Below are 24942 nucleotides of genomic sequence, written 5' to 3'. Positions count from 1 at the left end.
TAGTTCCATCACGGGGAGAAGTATGTGCTCTCTGTAAAATGGTGACTGAAAAGCCTCTGGGAAAAGAGATCTTTGTGGTAGATTCCCTGAGGAAGACAGTCTTCCAGCTGGAACATTCATAACTCCTTTAGTACTTCCATCTTCAGCAGTAGATGGTAAAAATATCCAGGTCCTGATTCATAATGAAACATCTAAGGATATTTCTATCCCTGCAGGAACTGTATAGTCGCCATGTGTATCCCACTGACACGCTCACAGTGCCTTCCGAATGCCACAACAGCTCCAAACAAATAGACCCAATGTTGTTTGATTTCGTGAGTCATCTATTCCTGAGGCCTGGGAACATAGACTGCGCTGAAGTTGTCTGAAAAGGGGATGTGTTCTCCACCAGTGAGTGGGGCGTTGGGTTAGCCTGCGGTGTCGAGCATCACATCAGACTGCGAGACAACAAACCATTCAGAGAGCGCTCTAGGCGCATTGCACTCTGCGGACATTGAGGATGTCCGCCGCCACGATAAAGAACTGTTGGCAGCAGGAATCAAGGAGTCCAGGAGTCCTTATGCATCGCCCATAGTAGTTGCACGCAAGAAGAGTGGGGCAATCAGGATGTGCATTGACTACCGCGACTCTAAACACTCGTGCACAGTCCTGATCAGTACACTACGCCGTATTGATGATGCCCTGGACTGTTTGGCGGGTAGTAAGTGGTTCTCCGTGCTGGACCTCCGCAGCGGATATTATCAAATAGCCATGGCGGACGAAGATAAAGAGAAGACAGCATTTATATGCCCTCTTGGTTTCTTTCAGTTTGAGCGGATGCCGCAAGGGATTACTGGAGCTCCAGCCACATTCCAGCGGCTAATGAGAAAGCCGTTGGTGACATGCACCTCCTCCAGGTAATAGTCTACCTCGATGACATCATCGTATTGGACGCACACTTGAAGAGCACGAAGAGAGGCTATTAAAGTCCTGGACCGTCTGCAGGAGTGTGGCCTGAAAGTCTCGATTGACAAGTGTCAGTTTTGCCAGTCACAAGTTCGAATTATGTGGGCCACATTGTGTCAGATGCTGGTATCACCAGACCCAGCCAAGATTGAAGCCATAACATGCTGGAAAATGCCCACTGACCCAAAGTCACTGAGATCTTTCCTGGGGTTTTGTGGGTTTTATCGGCGCTTCATAAAGGGTTATTCAGCCATTGTGAGGCCATTGACTGAACTCACCAAAGGGTATCCACCAACATCTGGTCACAAGAAGAAGGAAAAGGATGGAACAAGTACTTCAAGGAATCCGAACCCTTTGGAAAGCGTTGGGATGACACGTGTACCACAGCTTTTAACAAAATCATCCACTGCCTCACATGCCCCTGTGCTCGCGCCGCAGACCACCAACGCCTTACGTACTACACGTGGATGCCAGCATGAAGCGGTATAGGAGCTGTCCTGAATCAGGAACATCCTGAAGGGCTCCAGGCCAGTAGCCTATGCAAGCAGGAAGCTGAGCGACTCAGAGGGACGTTACCCAGTTCATCAGCTGGAGTTTTTGGCGCTGAAGTGGGCGTGGTGGACAAGTTCCACGATTATCTATCACGGAGCCCAGTTCGCGGTAATGACAGACAACAATCCACTGACTTATGTGTTGTCTAGTGCTAAACTGAGCGCCACGGGTCATCGCTGGTTAGCTGCTTTGGCTACCTATAATTTTTAGTTTAAAGTATAAACCATAAGCGCCATAACATTGATGCAGATATCCTTTCTCGTTCCCTGGGAACCAACCGAGTCTGAATGGAAGGAAATACCCAGATTCGGCAGTAAGAGCCATCTGCCAGTTAACAGTTGTTTCAGAGAGTGACGAGTCATCATTCAGACTGGTGGATCATTTTGTGTCCCTCCTCAGAGTATTCAGAGGCATTTGCTTGTCCCACAGCATTGAGTCTGGGTCATATGAAACAACTGACCAATGAAGAGTTAAGGAAAGCGCAAGAGGAGGATCCTGTAATCCGTGAAGTGAAGTGGCAGTAGAGTCAGGGAAAATACTTACCGTTGCTAAGAGTTCCAATGCCACCGTTACTCTGCTACAGCGTCAAGGTCTAAGTTGATGATCCAGAACCAGCTTCTACACAAGCGTCACTAAAAGTTCCTGTGGGAGAGAAAAGAAACAACTTGTCTTACCTGAAAAGTACTGGTCCCAAGTTCTGCGGTCCTTGCATGATGATTCAGGCCATTTAGGAGTAGAAAACAACCGAACTCCTGAGAGATCGATTCTATTGGCCCCGAATGTCCACCTACATAGAGCAGTATGTTAAGAATTGTGACGTTGTGTAACCAGAAAGACGATATCCAAGAAAGTTGCACCACTGCACCACCTGACCAGCTGTGGGCCATTCGATCTAGTATGCATTGACTTCTTGTCTATCGAGCCCGACTCAAAGGGTCTGATAACGTTCTCATTATAACTGATCATTTCACACGCTATGCCCAAGCATTTGTAGCTAAAGACCAAAAAGCTCTAACTGTTGCCAAGATATTGTGTGACAAATTCTTCATTCACTATGGCTTACCTTCCCGGATTCACTCCGATCAGGAAGAGATTTTGAGAGCGGTCTCATAAAAAGCTCCTGAGTATGCTGGGAATCAGAAAATCTAGGACGTCTCCTATCATCCACAAGGGGACCCCCAGCCTGAGAGATTCAACAGAACACTACTTTCCATGCTTGGTACCTGAATCCTGTAGAGAAAAGCAGATGGAGTCAACACATTAACAGTTTAGTACACGCTTACAACTGTACTAAGAACGAAGCAACTGGTTACTCACCGTACTATCTTATGTTCGGGAGAGAAGCTCGCTTGCCGGTGGATGTGTGTTTTGGGACTTCACCTGATGGAAAAGGGCTGGTAGCCATCGACAGTATGTCCGAAAGAATGAAAACAGAGTTACAGAAAGCGTATCAATTAGTAGCGGAATCTTCCCAGAAAAGTCAACAGAAAAACAAAGCGGTTGTAACGACAAGCAAGTAAAACACCAGACCTTAGCTGTCGGAGATCGTGTGTTGATACGAAATCTGGCCTTGACAGGAAAGAACAAACTTGGTGACAAGTGGAATTCCATTCCCTACCTGGTGGTGGAAAGCGTTAAAAACTTACCTGTGTATCGCCTGAAACCTGAATCCGGTATGGGGAGTATGAGAATGTTACACCGAGACCATATCTTACCTGTTGGGGATGAAGTGAGGTTGTCCATTCCTGAAGACCCAAGAAAGTTTCTGCGCGCCAGAGACCAGGACAGGACCTGTGGAAAGAAAGCGAAAGAAAGAGTTAAGAGGGAGGAGTGTGACACAAAGAGAATATGCACCCAGAACCGAGTCTGAAAGTAGCGAGGATGATCTGTGGTATTACTACTCAAACAGGGTAGAGAGACAACCCAGACCAGAGTGATGCACAAGATGGATCTGCGGTGGAGGACACAGTTTACCTTGGAGGTGAATTGGATGGACCTCATACAGAAGCTGCTGAGTTGATGTTCACTGAAGAGGTCCGTGGAGAACAACCAGATCAGAGTCCAGAAGAAAGAGAAGATCCTGGTTTAGAAGGGAGATCCTGGTACAGCTAATGCTGACAGAGGTAGCAGAGACTGTTTATTCCGCCCCAAAAAGAAACCTAAGACCTGTAATCAAATTGAACTATGAAAGCTTGGGCGGCCAACTAACCGACCTCTAACCCTGGTTCATAGAGGAATGATTATACATGTTGAGGGTGGAAAATCAGAAAAGAAACACTGTAGCACAGTGTGGTGTCACCCTATGGCACAGTGCATTCAATGTGCTCAGTTAAGTGTTCAGATGGAGCCTAGAGCTACAGTTAAAGTGTACAGTTAAGAAGTGATCTCATGGGGACATGAGATGTTTAGAAGGGGGAGTATGTAACCCACTAGAATATAATTCTGGAGTGTTGTGGGTTGGCGTTTCTTCATTTAGAGTTTGTTTCATTCAGTCTCATTCAGAACTGAAATATTAATGAGTCTAACATTTGTTTATACTGAGTCACAAAATATGTGTGCTTGTGTCTTTAAGAATGCCAGGTTTGGTATTAACATTGATTGGGGTACAGGTGAAGAAACTTGCTTTTGCCTACATGTTAGGATGAATTTTATTTTCATTGGGTAGTATGTGTTAAGTCCCGCCCTCTCTGGGTAAAATAAGGGATGTGAGTGGTTAATAAGGAGAGAAGAGATGTGCATAAAATATAGAACTGATCGGAGAGATTTGAGCTGAAAATACTGGAGGAAATACAGTAAATTAATTGATAAATCATCAAATTAATACTTTTAAGTGTATATAGTGCGTGTGTATACACAAGTTATTTACTTTATTGTGTTGTTTATGTTCGATGTTTCCATGTTCGTTTTTCCGTTACGGGCGGTCACGTCATTCCACTCGTTTTGAGTGCTGAGACAGACGGTGTTTAAAGTGTGTTTTTGATAATAACTTTCAAGCGAGGACAGAAGGACTGAGATTTTGGACGTTTGGCCGTGTAATTGTCCCGAAGGAAACCAGATAGCGCTCCAGATCACCGCGAGGTCTGGGGTTCCTCTGGCTGCGTTGGAGTGTGACCCACATCGGCCACCGGGGACGGCGCAGTACGAGGATCTGCAGGAGGCCTACCAGGGAGTTTCCGCGATCGTATCACAGTTCAAAAAAGAATCCAGGTACACTGGTTTTCATTTGTTTGCTGCTCAGGAGAGTGAAGAGGCCAGTTTTTTCTGTTTCCACGGCCCACGTACCCAGGCGATGATTCAGGCCTGCTTGGTGTGGGTTATAAGAGTGTGTGTGTGTGTGTGTGTGTGTGTGGGCCCACGGTGTTTATTATCAATTCATACAGAGTTATTCAGCGCGCTTTAGGTTTGTGAGTATTCATAGTGTTATTTTTACACAAAAATCACATTACAGTATACATTTTATTACCAGTGTGTTGATTATCTCAGTTAACTCAAAGTGTATTTGATCACGGAGCTCACTTCCCTTATCCAGTCATTTGTGACATTTCCCTTTCTGGAGGTAACAGTATCCAATTTGAGATCATCTTGGTGGTGTGAATACTACTTGATAGTATTATAGTATTACTGTTTAATTCTACTTGAAAGTTAATCTATTTCTAACTCTTTCAATTTACTGGAATTAAATTCTGTTTATTTTCTTCTACTTCAAGTGTTTTATTTATTCTAAAGAGTTTATTCTTGATCAGTCAAACTGTGAGTATATATCTTATTCTGATTAACTGTCTAAAAGAAAAGTATATAGTTCAGTGACGTCAGAGAGAACCTTTTTAATACACCATCTCTTAGGCATTAGTTTATTGAACCTGGTGCTGCTCCATACTAAGCCATTATAAAAGGAGGTAGGGAGGCATATATATATATATATATATATATATATATATATATATATATATATATATATATATATATATATATATACTTTTGTCACAGCTAAGTTTATTGTCCATACTTGTTTTTGTTTTTTTAAATCAAATTTACTATTTAGTTTGCGTTCTCCAAACTAACTTTAAATGAATGGTTTCGGAAGTATCACCAGCAAATCTTCAAAGATGTGTGAACAAAGCACCCTCACTCGTGTACTAGTCATTTACGTACTTCTTAAGTTTAACTGTATTAACTGTAGGCTTTCGACGTGAAGTGTGTGCAGGATGAGGAGGTGCAGGCAGCGGTAGAAGCACGCCTGGGGAGGGTGGGTTTGATTGGAGGAACGAGGGGTTGATGCTCCACCAGAGCAGGGAGTGTTGAGGGGGGTTGCACAGAGAAAGAAGGGCCTGTACTATTGTTGTTCACGAGCAGGAACAAAGGGTCGCACGGGCTCTTTTCCTCATTACCCCCTTGAGTCCGGCTCTCGTTTAACACGGTCTACAACCACCAGCGCGGAAGCTGCATTTCGTAACTGCTTTTTTTACACACCACCATGGTTTGAAGGGGGCAGATGTTTCAGCTCACCTCGCTTTAAGAACGGCGACCAACAGGCGGGATTATAATCAGGGAGCACCGGGAAAAGAGAGAGCGTCGAATTTCAGCTTGGACTCCCCGCAGGTGCGCTTGAGCTTCGGTGCAACGCCGATTCATAGCAGCGTTTCTTTTTATAACGAGAAAACGTGAAAATAAACGCGTTGAATTGCGTCGCCATGGTGATGCTGTTTACGCCGCTGGGATAATCGGCGAACCCGTGCGAGCCTCGCCTGTGTTCCGAGCGGGGCCTGGCTAAGCTAGGCTATCAAGTTTGTCGTTATAGTACACTAAATATCCAGACTCGCTGGGAATCATTTGCTAAAAATAAATCGGCGGTACGTGTTTCGAATCAAGTGACGTGTCTTTTAAAAGTAGTTCAGTTTACTTTTTTAATGAAATGTATTAAGCGGTGCGGTTACACCTTAGTAGTAGCTTAGCACTAATGTTTCCCCTCAACAACAGAAGAGGGTGAAGAAGTGGTTGCTGTTTATCTGTGTGAATATGCATTAAGTGCAGCCATTTGCAATATCACGAGTTTTAATGGTTTTAAGTTATAATAATTTGGGGTTGAAATTGTTTTCTTTTACTTTGTGTGTAAATGGCATTATAACATGTTTTTATACATTCAGTGTGAGCTTTAGTGAAATAGTGAATAGCTCTTAAAACGTGACTGGCAATTACTTAATGCATTAAGTTTCTCATATATAATATTAAGAAAACAGCTCTTATGTAAATAAAGAGGTTGAAAAAATAAAGCGCATGACATGTTTTAGTTTATTTTAGCTATGCTGTTTACTGAGATTCACAGAGACACAGCATGATGGTGTATCAGACCATTATAATGACAGATATGTGTGATCATGTATCATTTTTTTCTGGTTGACTGTCATGCAAAATTTAAAAAATACCAGGGAAGTGTAATATTGTGAGAAGTTGCATATATTTCTGTAGGGTATATAAATGTTTGCTGTTATTCTAATTCAAATTATTCTTAGTGATTCCATTATTTTTTGCTCTATACATTATTGTTTAGCATTTATATGTGGTGACACAAATGTGCACGAATTCTGAAGTGCGCTTTATGTATAATGTTGCATTATAATAACTGACCGGATTGTGCATTGCATTAGATTAGTCTTTGTTCGGAATGTTTTTGGGTTTTTGCTTTTAGCTTGCTGTTTCAGTTTAAATGAATTACACAGCAGGGCTAACTGGAGTGCAATGAATCCATTATAATGGATGGGGATGGGCTGTCATAAGCTACAGGGAAATCATTGCAATGTCATGTGATGGTGTTTGCTGACCGGAGTGTGGAGGACTATCAGTTTTAAAAATAGATTTATAATATTTGTTATTTCAGAGAGATATTCAGTATTAAAGATGCTATTTCCTTCAGAATCAGATCAGCGTGCGTTTCACAAAGCTAATTGAAATGCTGAGATGGTGAATCTGAATAACTCAAGCCACCTTATATATTAGAAAATATGACATTATGGAAACATCTGGCCAAAAATAGACTTGAATGGAAATCTAAAAGTACGGTCTGTTATGTCTGAATGGTGTTGTATCTCTCACTGTCTAGGCTGTTCGTCCAAGTCGTTCAAGCTGTACTCCCCCAAGGAGCCCCCCAACGGTAGTGCCTTCCCTCCATTTCACCCAGGCGCAATGCTGGATAGAGATGTGGGGTGAGACTTGTGATAATAACAATGTGTGTTTGTCTAATGCGTGTGGCCATTTCCTAGTTTTAAAGCAGTAGTTGTTTGGCATCTAGCTAACGTCTATCTAAAGTAAACTGATAATACACTACATAATATGAAAGTTGCTAATTCATAATGTTCTTTATATTGCAGTCCGGCCTTGATGTATCCCCCTCTTACATGGAGCCTGGAATAGGGTAAGCACTTATTTTAGCCAATGACATTTTGTCTACAGCAGTTTATTTTCAGGAGGCAGACAACAGGGTATAACACAAAGTGGATGTACTAAAACAAAAAAGCTTTCGGTTTCACTGAATATTTTAAACTCGACAAGCCTTTCAGATTCTGCTATTCACTCATATTGTTTTGGTTATTTTCTTGAAAAAAATTTACATTTGTTTTTATATAATTCATGCACACGTACATTATTGTTAAAAGGAAACATGGACAGTATGTTTTTAAAAAGTCTTTTCATATGATCACCGTTGCTTTGAACTATTAACACGACATAACTTCTTTATATTTTTTAAATCCATTTATTTATTGTTATTTAAATATATATATATTAAAGCTGTATTTTCAGCAGACACACAGTCTTTGGTCTTATGATTCCTATATGCTGATTTGCAGTTTAGGAGTCTTGCTGAGTAAAAGTATTAATTTCTTTGAAAAAGTAAATCTTTCTGACCTCAACCTTTTGAGTGGTGGTGTATGCTCAATAGCTTTATTATAATGTTATGTTACAGGAGGCACACACACGTATGGAAATCAAACAGACTACAGAATATTTGAGCTCAACAAAGACTACAGAATTGGACAGAGGTAAAACATTTAATAAAAGCGCATTCATCAACATTCATGGTACACAAATTTAAATTAAAAAACGTTTTTGAAATGGAAGCAGTAGTTTGTTGGCAAGCATGCAAAATCATGGAATTTGCTTGCTGCTTGTTTAGCAAATGTAAGTTCATTTTAAATAAGATTATAGGTGAATAGCGTATTTTGTGCTTTTTCAGCAGGACTGTGACAATTTGTGGTGGGATGCTTTCACTACAGAGTTTTTAGAGGGCGATGCAATGCTGGATCACTTTCTGTCTGGAAGATGGGCCCAAAGCGATATAGTAATGTCTTGTTTTGTGAAGTCACTTCAGTGAATGTTTGTTTTTTTAATTTGACTCTGAATAATCACATTTAAACAGACACGAGGAAATGCATTCATATTATGGTTTTCCCCACTGTATCTGAATGCAAAATTTGAATCCTATTTCCAGCTATTGGTAGGACGTTGATCCCTCGATACTTCAGGAGTATTTTTGAGGTGGGGCCACTGAACTCTTCTATGTGCTGAAACATCCCAAAGTCTTTCCACAATAACTTTGTGTCACTTGACTGCGATCAATGCACCATGGTTACACAGAACGGCAAACCCATGTTCACACAGGTATAATTCTCCTTTGCCTTAATTATTTTTAAAACATTAACTAAGCCTATCTTTTGTTTGGTATGAACACGTTGTACACCTCACTTTATGAAAAGTAAATCCTAAAATAGCCTTCGTGTGTTGCCCATTCATTTCATTTGCATAGTGAATGTGGTGTCAGAGATGGCGTGAATGAACTATTGTTGTGATTTTTAAATAGAATTCAGAGTATTTCCATTAATTAAGCTCTTCAATAAGAACATAGCGATTGAGTTTATAGCAGGCCACCTCCACCATTGCCTTTTGATGTAACCGAGTAACTTTCCTCAGGTGTGTGTGGAGGGCAGACTATTCTCTCGAGTTATGTTTGATGACATGATGCGTATAAAGACATGGCATTTCAGCATCAGACAACACAGAGAAGTCGTGCCAAAGGAGCATCCTGGCAATGCATGTGAGTTTGGGATATTTATTTGTACTGTTTTCAATCCTTTGTTGCTGTATCATTGATTCACATCATTCAATAATGGCAGTCCTTATGGATTTATCCCAGACCCTTTACGCAATTAATACTTTTATTTATCATGGACACATTAAAGTGATCAAAAATTCATGAGGCTACAAATGATTAATGGTTCAGCGTAGTTTGAATTTGCCAAGAAATCCTGGTTTAAATAAAGTATGGTTTCCACAAGAATACTAAGCAGCACAACTTTTCAATGTTGGTTATGTTTTGAGCATCAAATCATTTCTGAAGGACTGTGACAAACTGGAGTAATGGTTGCTTAAAATTTAGCTTTACCGTCGCATGAATAAAATACATTTTATATTTAATTCATTTTTTTAAAGTCGTCAATTTATTAATGATTTTAGTGTTTTAAGTAATATAGCATAGTAAGGATAAGAGACTAAAAATTCTGCCAATTCCAAACCTTTAAAGCAGTAATTTTGTCAAAAGTCAAACCATTGTCTAGTTAGATTTTTTTGTTGTTGTTGTTTTTAGTTAATTTCATCTATGTGCTGTTTTTTGTTTTACTTCATAGCTTTAAATTATTTTTACAATGTTTACTTTTTATTCTTGATGTAGATTTTTCTTAAAATGACCCACCTTTTAATAGTTTCAATAGATTGTCTTTATCATAATTTGTGCTTGCCTTTGTAAATTATGGGCAAAACCATGCCTACACACAATTTTTATTAAATTACTACATTTCTTCCCAACAGGCCCAAGACCCCCAAATGCTTGACCAGCTATCAAAAAACATCACAAGATGTGGCTTATCTAACTCTCGCTGAACTACCTCCGGGTAAGATCATTTCCGTCCGTCTACAGAACAGTCTATATAAATTGAAAAAACATTACTAACGGTTTTCTTCTTTCTCACAGCTTTGTGTAATCCTGGAGCCCATGCAGGGCTGATGTCCAGACACAAGGCGTACAGTCTCAGCCCACGAGACTGCCTCAAAACCTGTCTGTTTCAGAAATGGCAGCGAATGGTGGCCCCACCAGGTGAGAATCAGGCATCTTTTTCATCCGAAAGTCAAACATCCAGCGGTGTCCCACCCTAGTCTCAGATCTCTCCCTTTGCTCTTTGTCTAGCCGAGCCAGCGAGACAAGCCCCCCCAACAAGCGGAGGAAACGAAAAATGTCCGGCGGCAGCACCGCGGGTTCGGAGGGGCAGCAACAACAATAACAGCAACAGTAAAAAGAAAAGTCCAGCCAGCAGTTTGCGCTCTCAGCCAGAGTACCTGTAAGCATCTCATTTTGATGTCCATTTTGAGCTATGGGTCAGAGTCGGGTTTAGCGGAGGAGGGTGAACCAATGCTTGTATTCAAGATTATGCCTCATATTAGGAAGACAGACCCAACATAGAGACAAGTGGACATGATCCAATGCTGGGCAGTCCCTGGTCCTTTAGGGCCGCAGGTCTGTGGGGTTTTTGTGCTTTTGTCAAGTCTGTTGGGTGTTTTGAGCTCCAGAGACTCAGCCAACACTAGAGACCAGTGGAGATGAACCCGTGCAGCACTCAAGGATCCGGGATGCCCACCATGGCAGAGCTATTTAGTGTTCAGCATGGTGAGCGTAGCCTTTTCACATACAGCACTGCTGATTTGGGCTTGTAGCGGGCAGAATAGTGGAGGTGTAGTTCCTCAGTGCCTTCTGCAGTTGCAATGTGGTGTAGAAGCCACCGCGTCCCCCTCTGGAGCACCCGGGTTGCGGGGATAATGTTTGCGCCCCTTCCTGTCCCCTGCAGGATGTGATGGTGGTGGGAGAGCCCACTCTGATGGGAGGAGTTCGGGGCGAGGATGAGCGGCTCATCCTGCGGCTGGAGAACACACAGTTTGATGCGGCCAATGGCATCGGCAGCGAGGACAGTTTCAACAGTTCCCCGCGCCCTGGGCACCAGCAGCCCCTGGAACAGCAAAGCTCCCTCCAGCCAGGAGAGCAAAATGACAACCCCACCTCACAGTCATCGCAGTAGAAGTGTTAGGGAGCTGGCGAAAGGCTCGAGGACCCCCTCGCTCGCAAGACTTCTGCCTTGATGAGTCCACAATTGCCACCTTGAGAAATTGGCTCTCCTCATCCTCCTCCTCCTCTGTCGCCGTCAGACATTTCCGTTTTGTTGATTCTTTGGTTTCTTTTGAGTCGTTTTCAAGCGCCGTCCCGTTTCTGTGTCTCGATCAGGCTTAGCGATCAGGCTGTGGGTTATTGTTCCAACCTCAGGTCTCTCTGTGCGTGCTGTGCTTTGACACGCACGCATGGCGTTTCTGTTTGTGCTCACTTGACAGGAAAGGATCACTTTTATCTGACCGTTTAGTGATATGACCATTGTGTGCACCTCAGATTCAAACCCAAAGCTCCATTTTTAAAAACTCAATTATTTGTTTTGTAGGACCTGGTTGGAACAAAAACCTGTACAGTTCGGAGCTTGAGGACCGGAGTTGAGAACCACTGCGTAAATCCTTTAAGTAAAGCTAAATAAAGTGTAAAGCATCGAGGTTCTTGAGTTTGGTCATGCCGAAATGGTCACTGAGAGCTTGCCTGACCATTACAGCCAGACTCAAAAGAAGTGTTTGATTTTTTGTTTTGTTTTTGTTTTTTAAATTGTTTGCATTCTGTTTAATTTCTTGTTTCTTTTTTTTTTCTTTTTATTTTTATAACGATTTCTAAAGTGAAAAAATAAGCAAGCAAACAAAACTCTAAATATCCTTTGCACTCTTGTCACTGTATTTTGGATCTATTTTTCTTAAAAATGATTATGATGAATTTTGTTCTTATTAAAACAAAAAATCGATAATCTTTAACTGAAAACGCTGTCAATCTCAATGTAAAATAACAAATTTTGTATCGTTACTGTTATCAATATTATTGTAAGTAGATGCTACTTTGCTCTAAGCTTTACACCTATCTGTCTTTGTTTTAATCATCTTTGAAAATGAGATTACATGATCATAGCATGTTTGTCTGGGAACTGCATGTGTCAGACATTAGCTTCTCATAGCTGCAACAGTCTCATTGTTGTGCAGGATCTAAATCCTACACTGTTAGTACAACGGCTGGTGGCACATTTTGTCCTAAGACCGTAGCTATAGACATTTTGTTTCCTGGAGATTTTTGCCTATTGAAAAGAACAAGCCGATCACACCAATTAGTTTGCTTTGAAAGTCTGAGGAAAACATCAAATTAAAGTATGCAGCCTTTTTTTTTTTATTTTATTTTTTTTTTTACCCGATGCTACAGACCAAGGAGCAAGATCCTTTAATCGACACATTTATATAATGTTTAGTTTTCTTTTTCATCATTTCGTTTGTGTATTTGTGATTGTATATTTAAGATTGTAGCCAAGTTCTGTATAAGTGTCATTCTATTTACTCTTCTTAGGACCCTGTGCCCCTTTCACCCCCTTAATATGTCAAAAGTAAAGCTGAACCTCTCATTTCAAATCGTTTCTAGATCGTTAAAGGTACTACTACCTTTCACACAAGAAGGTAGATTATAGTTTTTAAGTCAATGTACAATGTATTTATTTTTTAAAGTCTTTGCCATTGCATTATATTGAGACGATACATGTTGCTGTGTATTTGATGTTGCCTTTGTACATTATTTCACTTATGTTTTTGTTTTTCCTTAACCTAAGAGGATATACAATCTCTTGAATTAATCATTAAGATTTCTTATTAAAATTTGGATAATTAAACATATGTCGGATCAATAATTCCAAGAAGCCCCTTTGAGATTATTAGGTTTTAAAACACCAGAGGCACTCCATTGTAAGGCTTCCACTTCGACTTACGAAAATGTTCTAAGACTATATTTAAATGTAACCATTATAAGGCATACAAATCAAATTTATTTTTTCCAATGTCATTTGTGAAATATACAGTGTTGTTTCGGTTCATTTCTCAAATCGGCCATGAAGCAGTGTGTGCTCTTTCTGTGTTTTCAGAGCACCTTTGTTTGTAATTTGTTTACAGATATATTTTGCCTCTTGTCTGCCATTGACAGTTGATTATATGGTACCAATAAAACACATTTTCACAAGCTATTATGCCTGGTATGTGGTTAACGTGACACACATCAGCAGTACATTAAAAACCATGAGAAGCTTCCTCGGCTCTGATAAGAAATGTGAACAACTCTAACAGTCAATACTAGAGTTTTATTGCCACTTCATGTTTCCAGGTAGATCCGCTACAAGCGGGGCAGGAGCTTTTTATTTTGTTGTTGTACTTCACGGTTAGTGCGGTATTTTGCTAACCTGGTCACTTGTTAATGATAAATCAACGAAGGCCATCTGGAAGCATGCATGTCCTACTTTTAACAGAACTGTTAAATCAAGGCAGTTAACAGGAACAATAAGGAAACTATTTAAAGCGTCCAATGTGTTTGCTTATTGACTAAGTTAAAAGCAAGAACATTGGTATTCAATATATTTAACTTTTTAAATTTTTAATTTTTTAACTTATATTGTCATTAAGCATCCGTGTACTTATTCATCCGCCCGTTAAATGTTTCTTTGTGTGGACTTATTTACTTTCTTCAGATCTATTAAGATATTAATAAATGCAATTCTATGCAAAAATAAAAATGTAATGCACCCGCTAATGTTTAATGCTTAAAATTCTCAATACTCAAAATTCATTGGATATTCTTGAATTGTTGAGTTAACACAAATATTAAAATGTCAATTTACTCATTCTCATGAGTGTTCGAACTCCTTTCTTTTGTAAAACATAAGAGTTAATTTTTTTTTAAATGCAGGCCTAAAATTAATTAAATTAAATATGAAATGTGTTTTAAATGAAATTCATCTTTTGTCACCTGTGACGTTTTTTTATTTTGTTGTGTAGTTTTGTCTATTTTTAATTGCCCAAATGTTTATTTGAATTTAATTGACTTTGAATTTTGAATATTTGAATTTGATATAAAGTCTTTGACAGTTGTTTTATGAAATTTAAAAAAAGCTAACATTAATATACTTTCTAGAAACAACAAGCAATAAAAAATGTGGCCGCGCTCAGTTTTAGATAGATTCCTTTCTGAAATCTGACCAGTCTTTATAAACCTCCCTCCCTCTCTTTCTCTCCCTCCCATTCAGCTTGTCCTAGTCTTTCATTCTTTAACTGCCAATTCACTCTTTTATTGCTTCCCTCAATGCAGCTAAACTGACATCAGGTTTCTCTCAGAGGGATAAAGACATCGGATCTTTGAGCGGATTTTAGACTCATTTGAACTGAACTAAGGAACACGTTCAACAATACCTGGAGGACTTTAAATATAAAACAGGTACTAGTGTAGCGTTGTTTATGACTTTGCCCTGAGCGATAAAAGTGTTGTCTTTCTAGCTTCTCCTTTTTGCATTTAGTTCTCAGGTTACTGTTTTAGGTAAACAGTTCAGTACAGTTTCTGCTTAGCGCCCGATCACGTTTCAATCCAAGCCTGTTTATTTAAATTATACTGACAAGCTTGTGAAGAAGATCGAGTTTTGCTGCCAGTCTGTATTAATATGTAAGAGAAATTGTACAACAAAGGAATTGTGAACTTTCAGGGCGTTTTTATTCCTGACAGTGTTTTTTTTTTTTTAGATTTTAGTCAGGAAGATGAGTTTAAGGGCGTAAGTAGCCTACAGTTCCTCTTTCTGTTATTATCACAATAATTGCTGTAATTTTAAGACAATAGTCACCACGGTGACTGTATGTTCTAAAGAAGTTTAGAGTAATTATATTTATCATGTCATGAGTGACGTTAAAAGCTCATAGAATTGAGGACATGACCTAAAAACCCACTGATAGAACACAATGATGAACACGAGGTCAGAATGAAAGGACTTTTTTGGAGTGGCTTTTTGCCGCTGTTTCTCTGGACCTCTGTGCGGACAGCCGTCTTGTCCTATCGAGTCCAACAGAACAGATCTACAAACTTCATATGAAATACCAACCAAGCTGAACTTCAACAGTGCCTTTATATCTCCAATTGTGCATTCATTCCTGGGCTCTGTCCAGCTTAAATCCATTCCTAAAGGTGAGTTAATTCGATGTTTTGATCTCTGTGTTTGACCAAGGTGTTTTCAGTACAAAGCGTAAACTGTTCTTTTAGTATTAAGTCATTTGCCAAAACAGTTTGGTTCACGTCAATGCAACCAACATGTGGCACAGATTGATCTAAGTTGATCTGAGACTGTAATGGCTGTATTGGACTCATTAGAGGATGTTATTAGGCTGGGCTTGCTTTGTTCACATGGTTAGGCAGGTGCTTATTCAGTTGAGATAAATGTACTCAGTTAATTGTCAGAAGGAAAACCACTGTGCAAATAACCATGCAAATGTCCATGAGATTTGAATCATCTCCCTTCCCCTTTCCAAGAGCTTTGTTTACGGCAAAATATGTTTTCCAGTCTGTATAGTTGCAATCTGCATCATAAATGGAAAGAAACTTCTAAGTTAACCATTTCCCTACAAATTCATTGTATGCTAAAGAGAGAATATTACTTCTCATACTGAATGATCTCATGAAGTTCAAAGCTGTTAAATAAAATGTTAACAATGTTCCTTTGATCTATAAATATTGGATCAGTTAACTATTATTATATAGATTCCTCCTACCGACAATTAGCATTTAATCTAACAATAGAGATGAAGCATTACTTTACAGATGTATTACTCCACAGAAACCTCATGAAGTTGTTCTGGTTACAATGACGAAATTCTATTCATTATTACCCATTAATAGTATTGTGTATAGTCTACCTTAGCTAACAGACATTTGCTGACATCAGCGGCTGTCAAAGAAAAGAAGCATTAAATAATTATTCAGTAGACCGTTGCTGTAGCTTTGACTTTGGCCACTTTATCAAGTTTAGCTCTTAAGACTTTGAAAGCGTTAAAGAATGCTGAGGCGGCTGGTTATGATTTTATTTATGTCTTGTGCAGATGAATATTAAAGAAATGTGACTTGGTATGTTTTCCTGTAGATTTGCTGATTACAATGATAAAATAAATTCAGCACGGACAGGGTTAAAGAGGTATGTCACACCTGCATGTAAATGAATGGTTTGATAAAAAAAATTGCACCTCAAGTCATATGTTTGCAATATTTCACTTGTATGAAGAAGAATGTACTTATGATTTTAATATAGACAATCATAAACTGACGTATATTTTACTCTAGAACAAGTTTTCCAGGATTAAATTTTTTTACCAGAAGTGAATCATGCCAACACCAATATTTTGTTGTATAAACACTTGCTATTTGCCTGTTACAATTGTGCTGACTTGATTACACAGTGTCATACATGTTTTGGATACACAGTTGAGCACATGATACATTATGTCATCAAGAGTTTTGTTCTGTTTTCTTTTTAATATAATCTACTTCATCCTTACAGTTTAATTTAGCCATCTTTACAGTTTAATTTAGCTATACACAGCAACCAACCTGTCTATCCTTTCAACTTTTCACCAGGTTTTGCTATATGAGATAGGTTTCCTGGTCTGCGTGGCCATTCAGGATCCTCTACATTGTCCTGATGCCTCTAATTGGCCTAATCTTTGCCTGCTGTCGTTGCTGTGGTAACTGCGGGGCCGCATGCAGCAGAAACAAACTGCGAACATCCACTGCAAGCAGAAGAAGCTTGTACTTGGCTACATTTTTCATCACTGTACACTAATTCTGTGAGTCTGTCTAACTCTTGAATTGTAATATTATTGTAATGATATTTTTGAAATGTTATATTTGTATAGGTAGCTAAATTAATATTAATTGCTGCGCAGGGGCAGAAACGTTTGCATGTTCCTGAGCAACAAACGCTTCAGAGACTGTGATCTGCAGCCCCAAAGAAGCCACCGACATCTTGGAGAGCGTGAAAGCTATCTTAACACTATTCCTAAGGTATATTGTTTAAACCCAATGTGGTTCACATTTAGATTTATTTTACTATATTATTTCAAATTTTGACATTTTTTTCCTGTGATACAAAGCTGAATTTTTCCAGTCTTGAGAAACATTTATTTATTTATTTATTAAATCAGTGTTAGAAAACAATTGTGCTTAAATATTTATTTGAAAGCAGTATTGATTGATTTCAGGATTCTTGATAAAAGAAATATAAAAAGAACATCACTTACTTATAAAACAGAAATCATAAAGTATTATGTTTTTAAACTCTGTGCAAAGGTTGATTGAGGCTGATGCAACTTTTTGTTCCTCATCAACCAAATCAGACAAATTCACGAATAGGAGCTATGTGACTGTGGATATCGTCAAAAACAATTTAAATGGTACGTTCGTTTCATATATCTCTTAAGACAAAGATCACCAAATGAATGAAGGCAAAACCATTGAAAGTGACAAACATTTCCTCAAATTCGAACATTCAAATTTTGTAACATTTAATATAGTTATCTGAACTATATTATCTAAACAATACATATGCTCCACAGTAAAAAGTTTATTTCTTATTTGATCCATTTGTTTTTCTTTCAATCTCACACTGAATTCCTGCATGTTTGCCTTATAGAAACAGGGCCTTTGCTTGGCAAATTGATCCAAAATGGTCTTAAAAGGTCCCCTCGACCCAGCATTCAACTCCATTACTGAAATTGCCCAAGGTATAAAGCAACCCCTTTCTTGGAAAACTTGCTCTGTGATCAAACCTTTTCATCTTTGCAGCATTAATGAGTATTTTTGATTTTAAAATACGTTTTATTCTTTATGTATGTGTGTTACAGTGATAAAAGCGGCACCAGCAGTGAACTGCTGAAACTGAATAAAACCTTGGAGCTATTTGAAACAAAGGTGGATGTGCTGAAAGCTAATTTATCTGCTGTGAGGCAGCGGATCAACAACACTTTGCATATGTCGGACTGTAAACTGCACTTCTCAGCTGCCAGAACTGGACAAACTATCACTGGAAGGAAGCCTTGATGTAAGCTAAACCCGGAGCTGTCATGGGATAAACCAGTGATCAACTCATTAGGGAATTTTGTTATGGCTGTTTAGCGAAGCATATGGAGTCCTCATTATATCCTGATTGCACTTTAGGCTTTCAGGTCGAGCATTACCTTGAGGCAAATACCTGCGCGAAAATGTGGGTGGACGATCATTGCGCCCTTTCTTGAAGCTGTGGACATTTTGTGGTGGTGGTTGTCTCAGTTCAGTGATGGAGCAGAGCCAAGATAGGCATTGTTATATTCCCACACAATAATGTTTTGGCTTGGATTACATGACTATTATACAGCATTTCTCTAGCAGTACACAGAACCAAGTTGTATTACACAGTCATCTGTGCACACAAGGCTCAAGCGCTATCAGTGAAGGGAAGCAGGGAGACAGGAACAGCGGAGCAAACAATAAGAAGTAACACAAGAAGTTGTTGTTAACTTGTCAACGCTTGCAAGCACTTTATCTCGAAACCTAACTCTTACCTTGAAAGACATCTTAATAAATATAGGCTGTTGTAGAAAAATGAGAGGCAGTGGCACTGTCATACTGGATGTGGCTATCAGCATGTAGCGCATTTAATTACAGCTAGTACTGCCCTCTAGTGTTAAGTTTAGTGCTCTGCTGTGAAACCTATAATGGGGGTCTGAGACCACAATGAAAATGTAGGATATAGGAAATAAAAGTAAAAAAAAATCATACCAAATAGAGCAAATTTATAATTGAATTATAATCGATGTTTTAACATTTCTAATAAATAATTATGAGTATTGCTTACTTGCTTTGATCCGAACCAAATCACGGTCTCTGCATGCGGTTGTGAGTCCACACCAGAAGTGCAACTGCAAGCAGACATACCAAAAATAATTATGCTTAAAATATAGTTTACAATGCAAAAAAAAACTACTTTGCATGTGTTCTGTCTGTCTCACAATTTGTTAGTTTCCTGATCAAAACGACCTGAGGTCTGCTGTGGACAAGGCTATAATGCTGATGTCATTGGACAGGCAAATAAGGTACACTAATTAAAATACACTATCACTGATTATGTTATTTGGTGTCCTGCATATATTTAGCAGTTTGCGATGACTTCTATTGTTGATTACTTATGCTTGTTTAAATCAGGGGAGAGACTTTTACGACAGCATTCCAGCAAAGGTGAAAAAATGAGACCAGACTAAGTGTGCAAGGGTAAGTTTGTGCTGTTAAGTGTCCCAAATGAGTCTTCTTTCTGGGAAGCGTTTGATCTGATCAGATCGTCTTAATTCTCAAATGTTTGTGTGACGTGCTTGGAAGTAAGTCGTCTGTCTAGTCGTTAAGTGATATTGTGGCTTTGTGTCTTTTAAAGTGGCTCTATTTCAGCTTGAAACATTAAAAACCAGATCTCAGGTGTGACCAAGGCCTTCCTCTTGATGTGTTGAAGACTATCTCAGCACAGCTACATGAAATTCAGAAATCAATCACATCTGTTTCTCCTCACATAGAGAAATCAAGTCAAATCAGGTACCTTTTTCTCTCTTGTTTTTCTAATTCTTAGAAAAAGTTTTTAAATACAATGTATATTTTTTTAATAATCTCAAATATTATATTTTTTTTTGTAATAGTCTGGCTGTTGGATTGGTCCTGAGCTGTCTGAGTTTTTGCTGGTGGTGATCTGTAATTTTCTGGGTTTGCTGCTGGGTGTAGCTGGACTAAATCCTAAAGACAATCCCAGTGAACGTTCCAGCACATCTAACTGTGGAGGAATATTTTTCATGGCGTGAGTATAAATTCCCCATTTCTTTTGTGCTTGTGTAACAGAAAACTATTAGTGTGCATTGTCATACATGGTACAATAAAGCTGGTATGAGCAGTGATTACTTCTTCTTGTATCATTTTAGAGAGGTAGGTTTCAGCTTCCTGGTGTCCTGGATCTTCATGCTAGTAGTGTTGATACTTTTCATAGTGGGAGTGGAAATACCTATACCCTGGTCTGTAAACCATGGCAGAACCAGGAACTTTTTCAGGTATTTCCAGAAACACTGACTCATTGTGTTTAATCGTGTGACTTTGAATAATTACTAGCTTCCAGTAAATGTCACGTTTTGTGTTTCATAGCTTAGTGACACTCCAGGGCTGATTCCGGGTTTCAACCTGTCACGGCTCTGAATCTGAATACAAACCTGAACATCGCTAACGCGCGTGTACAGGTCACGTCACACAAGACAGTGTGATGGGTGGCTGTGATATTTACATTATTACATCCAATATAAATCAGTAAATCTGCTTTTTATTATTTCTAGTGACTGTCAAAAGAATAAACCTTTGTGGACCACATTTCATCTGAATGAGATCTTCGACCTAAATAGTAAATTAGATGTTTCACAGGTGAGATATTATTATTCTTTCTTTCCTTTCCTTTGATTGATGCATCATAGTGGATACTAATGGCTGATTCTCTTAACAGTACACCATGAGATTGATCAAACTTTTGAGGGGCACAAATCAACATAGCTAACATCACTATCACTCAGTCCGGAGGTAAAATCCCAGCTAAACAACTTCTCCAGCAGTGCTAGCAATATGAAATTCAGCAACATCATACAGCAGGTATACTGTATACTTTATTCTCAAAAGTACCATAGGACATATTGTTTATTATATATATATATATATATATATATATATATATATATATATATATATATATATATATATATATATATATATATATATATATATATATAATAAACATATATTTTGAGAATAAATGCAAAATGTATTCTTTTAAATATATTATGCAAGATATAAATATATTCAAATTGAACATATATTTCTGGAAAAATGGCAAAAATATGAAGTACTTATATATTTTTTATATCACAGATAGAAAATCTATATTAGCAATACATTTTATGATTTCAGATTAATGACGTGTCAGGGACTAATCTGAGCTCTGTATGCAGAAAAGTCTGGATATCTTGGCTGGCAAACAGGTGAAAAGTTTCTCTAATTTACTTGTTGTCTTAACACTTCCTGCTCTAGTAAATGACTGAGATGGATCACATACGCTTATTTGTCTTTCAGAGTAGCTCAAACCATAAAAAATGAGCTGCTTAGGAAGCAAGTGATCTCACGAGACATCAGACTAGCGTCACCTCTAACATTATGCCTTTGCTGGTGTGTTAACACAGCACAAAGACAATATTTAGAATTAAAATTTTAACTGAACATGTTATTATCATTAGGAATGAATTTTAATCACAAAGTTTTCTTTTTCTCTTTGCAGCTGGAACTGAACACAACTATTAAGAACCTCAGTGTAAGTAGCAGCACAGATCACTGTAAAGTAAACACTTGCCATCATGAGTGCATGCAAGTATCCATAGATATGTATTATACAGTGGCCTAAAACTGCAGTATATAATTTTAAAAATAATTTAATCATAGACCCCAAAATTATGACTAAGATAATTTGCCCACATTCAGTTATTGCAGGTGGTATTAGGAGCATTTGAAATACTATCATTGTTTAAAAATTTACTAGCATACAGTACTGTTCAGCCAGGATGCATTAAATTGATCAAACGTGACAGTGAAGACTTTTATAGCAGAACCTCTGTTTCAAATAAATGCTGCTCTTTGGAAATTTCTGTTCATCAAATAATCTTGAAAAGGTTTCCATAAAAGCATAGCATTTGTGCTTCGATAGCAGCACAATTATTTTTTAATAATAAAAATGTTACTTGAGCAGCAAATCAATGTATTAGAATGATTTCTGATGCATCATGTGACACTGAAGACTAGCGTAATGATGCCTAATTTTTTTAGTTTTAACATTAGTTTTACATTAAAATGGTCACACACTGTGCAAGTTTTTTTAATTAAGTTTTGGAGCCTAAGTTTCTACTTATGTTTTAGTAAAGCACCCATTTGAGATCGATGTGCATGCTTTAGCTTGCTCTTAAACATGCATTAAAATAATTTCTTTTTTCCTTTGTTCAAATATTAAAAAAAAAAAAATTCTAATAACATCACACGCAATAAGAGAATCAAGTTTAATCTTTGCCAGCCTGAATTAAAAATGCACTGCAAGTATTTTCAAATTACTTCTCTGTATTCATTTTCATGGCGGCTGTGGGGAATGTTTTCATAAAAAGGTTGGCTATGCTCAGGATGTCTGAACTACAACATATCACAAATAGTGAAAGCTGTGAGTGTTGCACTGGCCAGCGCTATATTTATCTAAATCATCCATCAGGTTGATTACTGTGTTATAGTCATGAAATAATCTACTGTGCATTTTATAATGATTGTGCACTTCTTTTCTGCAGGAAAGCAGGGCATTCATAGACTGTCAGCTAAAAATCTTTCAGACTTTTCTGTACTGGGTAAATAAAGCGGTATGTTTATGTCTTTATTTATCTTCAAGGTGCTGACTGTCTTAATGGTAGATTATTAATTTGATGGTGTTGCACTCTGTATCAGATCACAGAAGCGGGTGGGCGCTGTAGGCCTGCTGCAGCTGCAGCAGTAGACAGATCAGAGGAGCTTGTCTGTAAACACTTGGTAGAATCTTTGGTAAGAATCCATCATCAGCTCTAGTTGATGTTTTTTCTCTTTATAGCGCCGAGAGATTTTTAAGTGCGCGCATGGTTCCCATCTAATAAAACATAATATCCTGTTTGTTCCTCAGAATGCGTTTTGGTTGAGTTTGGGCTGGTGCATGATGTTCCTGATCCCTAGCATCATTCTCTCAGTAAAACCCCTGGCAGAAGTACTACCGCAGGATGAAGTATTCAGATGTTTATAGAGTAACTTGTCTTATTTATTTTCTAAATATAAGCGGATCATGGAAAATGATACTTTCATGGATCAATTCAAATGATTTCTTTCTGATTTCTTTCTATTAAGGAACAATAAATTCATGATGAATCCTTTCCCAAAGGCCCACCTCAAACCTGAGTTATTGGAAAATGGCAAACAACCTTTTACATGAAAGTTAGTTGACATGTAAGTGCGAAAGTGCCATTGTCAACAGAATGTTTCATAAGGACCATCAAAATAAAGTGAAACCAAAATGATTGTTACACACAATGACCCACAGATCAAAGAACAAGTAGTCTATGATTTTAGTAAAACAACAATGCCAATGTAGCGTCTGAGTACCTTTTTTCATATTTTTAGTGCCATAGACTGTATCAAAAAATGAACTTTGTGTCAAATGATTTTGTGCACATATTATTTAAATGAAAAGCACGTCTTTACTGTTACAATTGTAATGTTTTTGTATTATAAGGCAATATTAGGAGTTTAAAAAGCTTTAGAAGCGCACTTTATGTGGTCCTGTAGTCATTGAGATTTATTTATGTCATTTTTTCAATAAGAAATATGGGTATGCTGTAGATATACTACTGGCATATATTTTATTTAAAAAAACATTTCTATTAGACTGTTCTAATAATGAGAATTATCTAATGAATAATTGTAGAAACTGTGACTGTATAAACCAGCGCCACCTATTTCTGAAGTGGTGTGGTCTGAATCTGAGGCCTGTTAAACATTTCTATCTTGTCATGCATTAGTACAATCATAATAAAGGTGCTGACACTACCATGCTGAACCTGTTTGTTTGAGTGTAAAGAACTGCTTGCCACAGACTGTCCAGACGACCCGTCAACAAACCCTCCCCAGTACTCCTACATCCTGTGACCGAGGCCTCATGGTACAACTGCCATTACAACAGTGTGTGCCAATCAGGATGAAGCGTTAGAGCAGTGGAGCACACATTCCACACATACCTGTGCTGCTTAGAGAGAAAAAAACTGAAATTAGACAACAAGATTCGTTCGCTATTTGACATTCTGATCAAAACATTCAATATCCAGAAAATACTGGAGTATAGCAGTTTTCAAAAACACTAAGATCATATAGCAGGGAAAAATGTATACTAGTAAATTTCTCTATATTCTTACTTAACATTTGGATTAGTAAATACAGAGATACTTAAAGACATTTGCTACAATGGCATAACTGGAAAATGCAACTGGTCTTGAAATCATGTAAATATAAACTTATGCACATTCATGTTATGTACACTACCATTCAAAGGTTTGGGGTCAATCTTTTTTTTTTTTAATAAAATTCACAAAACTTAATAACAAAAATAAAAAGCACAAATCAAGACTAGACTAGAGTTAGTATTACTATATATATTAGTGCTGCCAAAGATTAATTGCAGCAAAAATAAAGTTTTTATTTACATGTGTGTATGTACTGTGTATATTTATCCTGTATATATAAATAGACAAAATGCATAAATTCAAGAAAATCTGTTTTAAATATATTTATATATAAATTATATTAATATATACATGCAAATGTTTTTAAATATA

At 38.1% G+C, this 24942-nt stretch overlaps 1 non-coding gene and 2 pseudogenes across 1 annotated transcript; all 3 read left to right on the top strand.

Annotated features, from left to right (window-relative positions):
• The window catches only part of LOC122356976, a 30299-nt pseudogene extending 18687 nt beyond the window's left edge, over positions 1-11612 (top strand).
• On the top strand, positions 9259-9394 carry LOC122357144. Its single transcript, XR_006252429.1, has one exon. It is a non-coding gene; the product is annotated as a small nucleolar RNA SNORA13 (small nucleolar RNA).
• Positions 11613-16654: 5042 nt separating the features above from the next.
• On the top strand, positions 16655-23565 carry LOC122356269 (annotated as a pseudogene).
• Positions 23566-24942: the final 1377 nt, after the last annotated feature.

This window comes from Puntigrus tetrazona, chromosome 13 (assembly GCF_018831695.1).
Source record: "Puntigrus tetrazona isolate hp1 chromosome 13, ASM1883169v1, whole genome shotgun sequence".
Taxonomy (NCBI): domain Eukaryota; kingdom Metazoa; phylum Chordata; class Actinopteri; order Cypriniformes; family Cyprinidae; genus Puntigrus; species Puntigrus tetrazona.
Note: the sequence above shows the minus strand (reverse complement) of the source record. Positions and strands in the feature narration are given on the sequence as shown.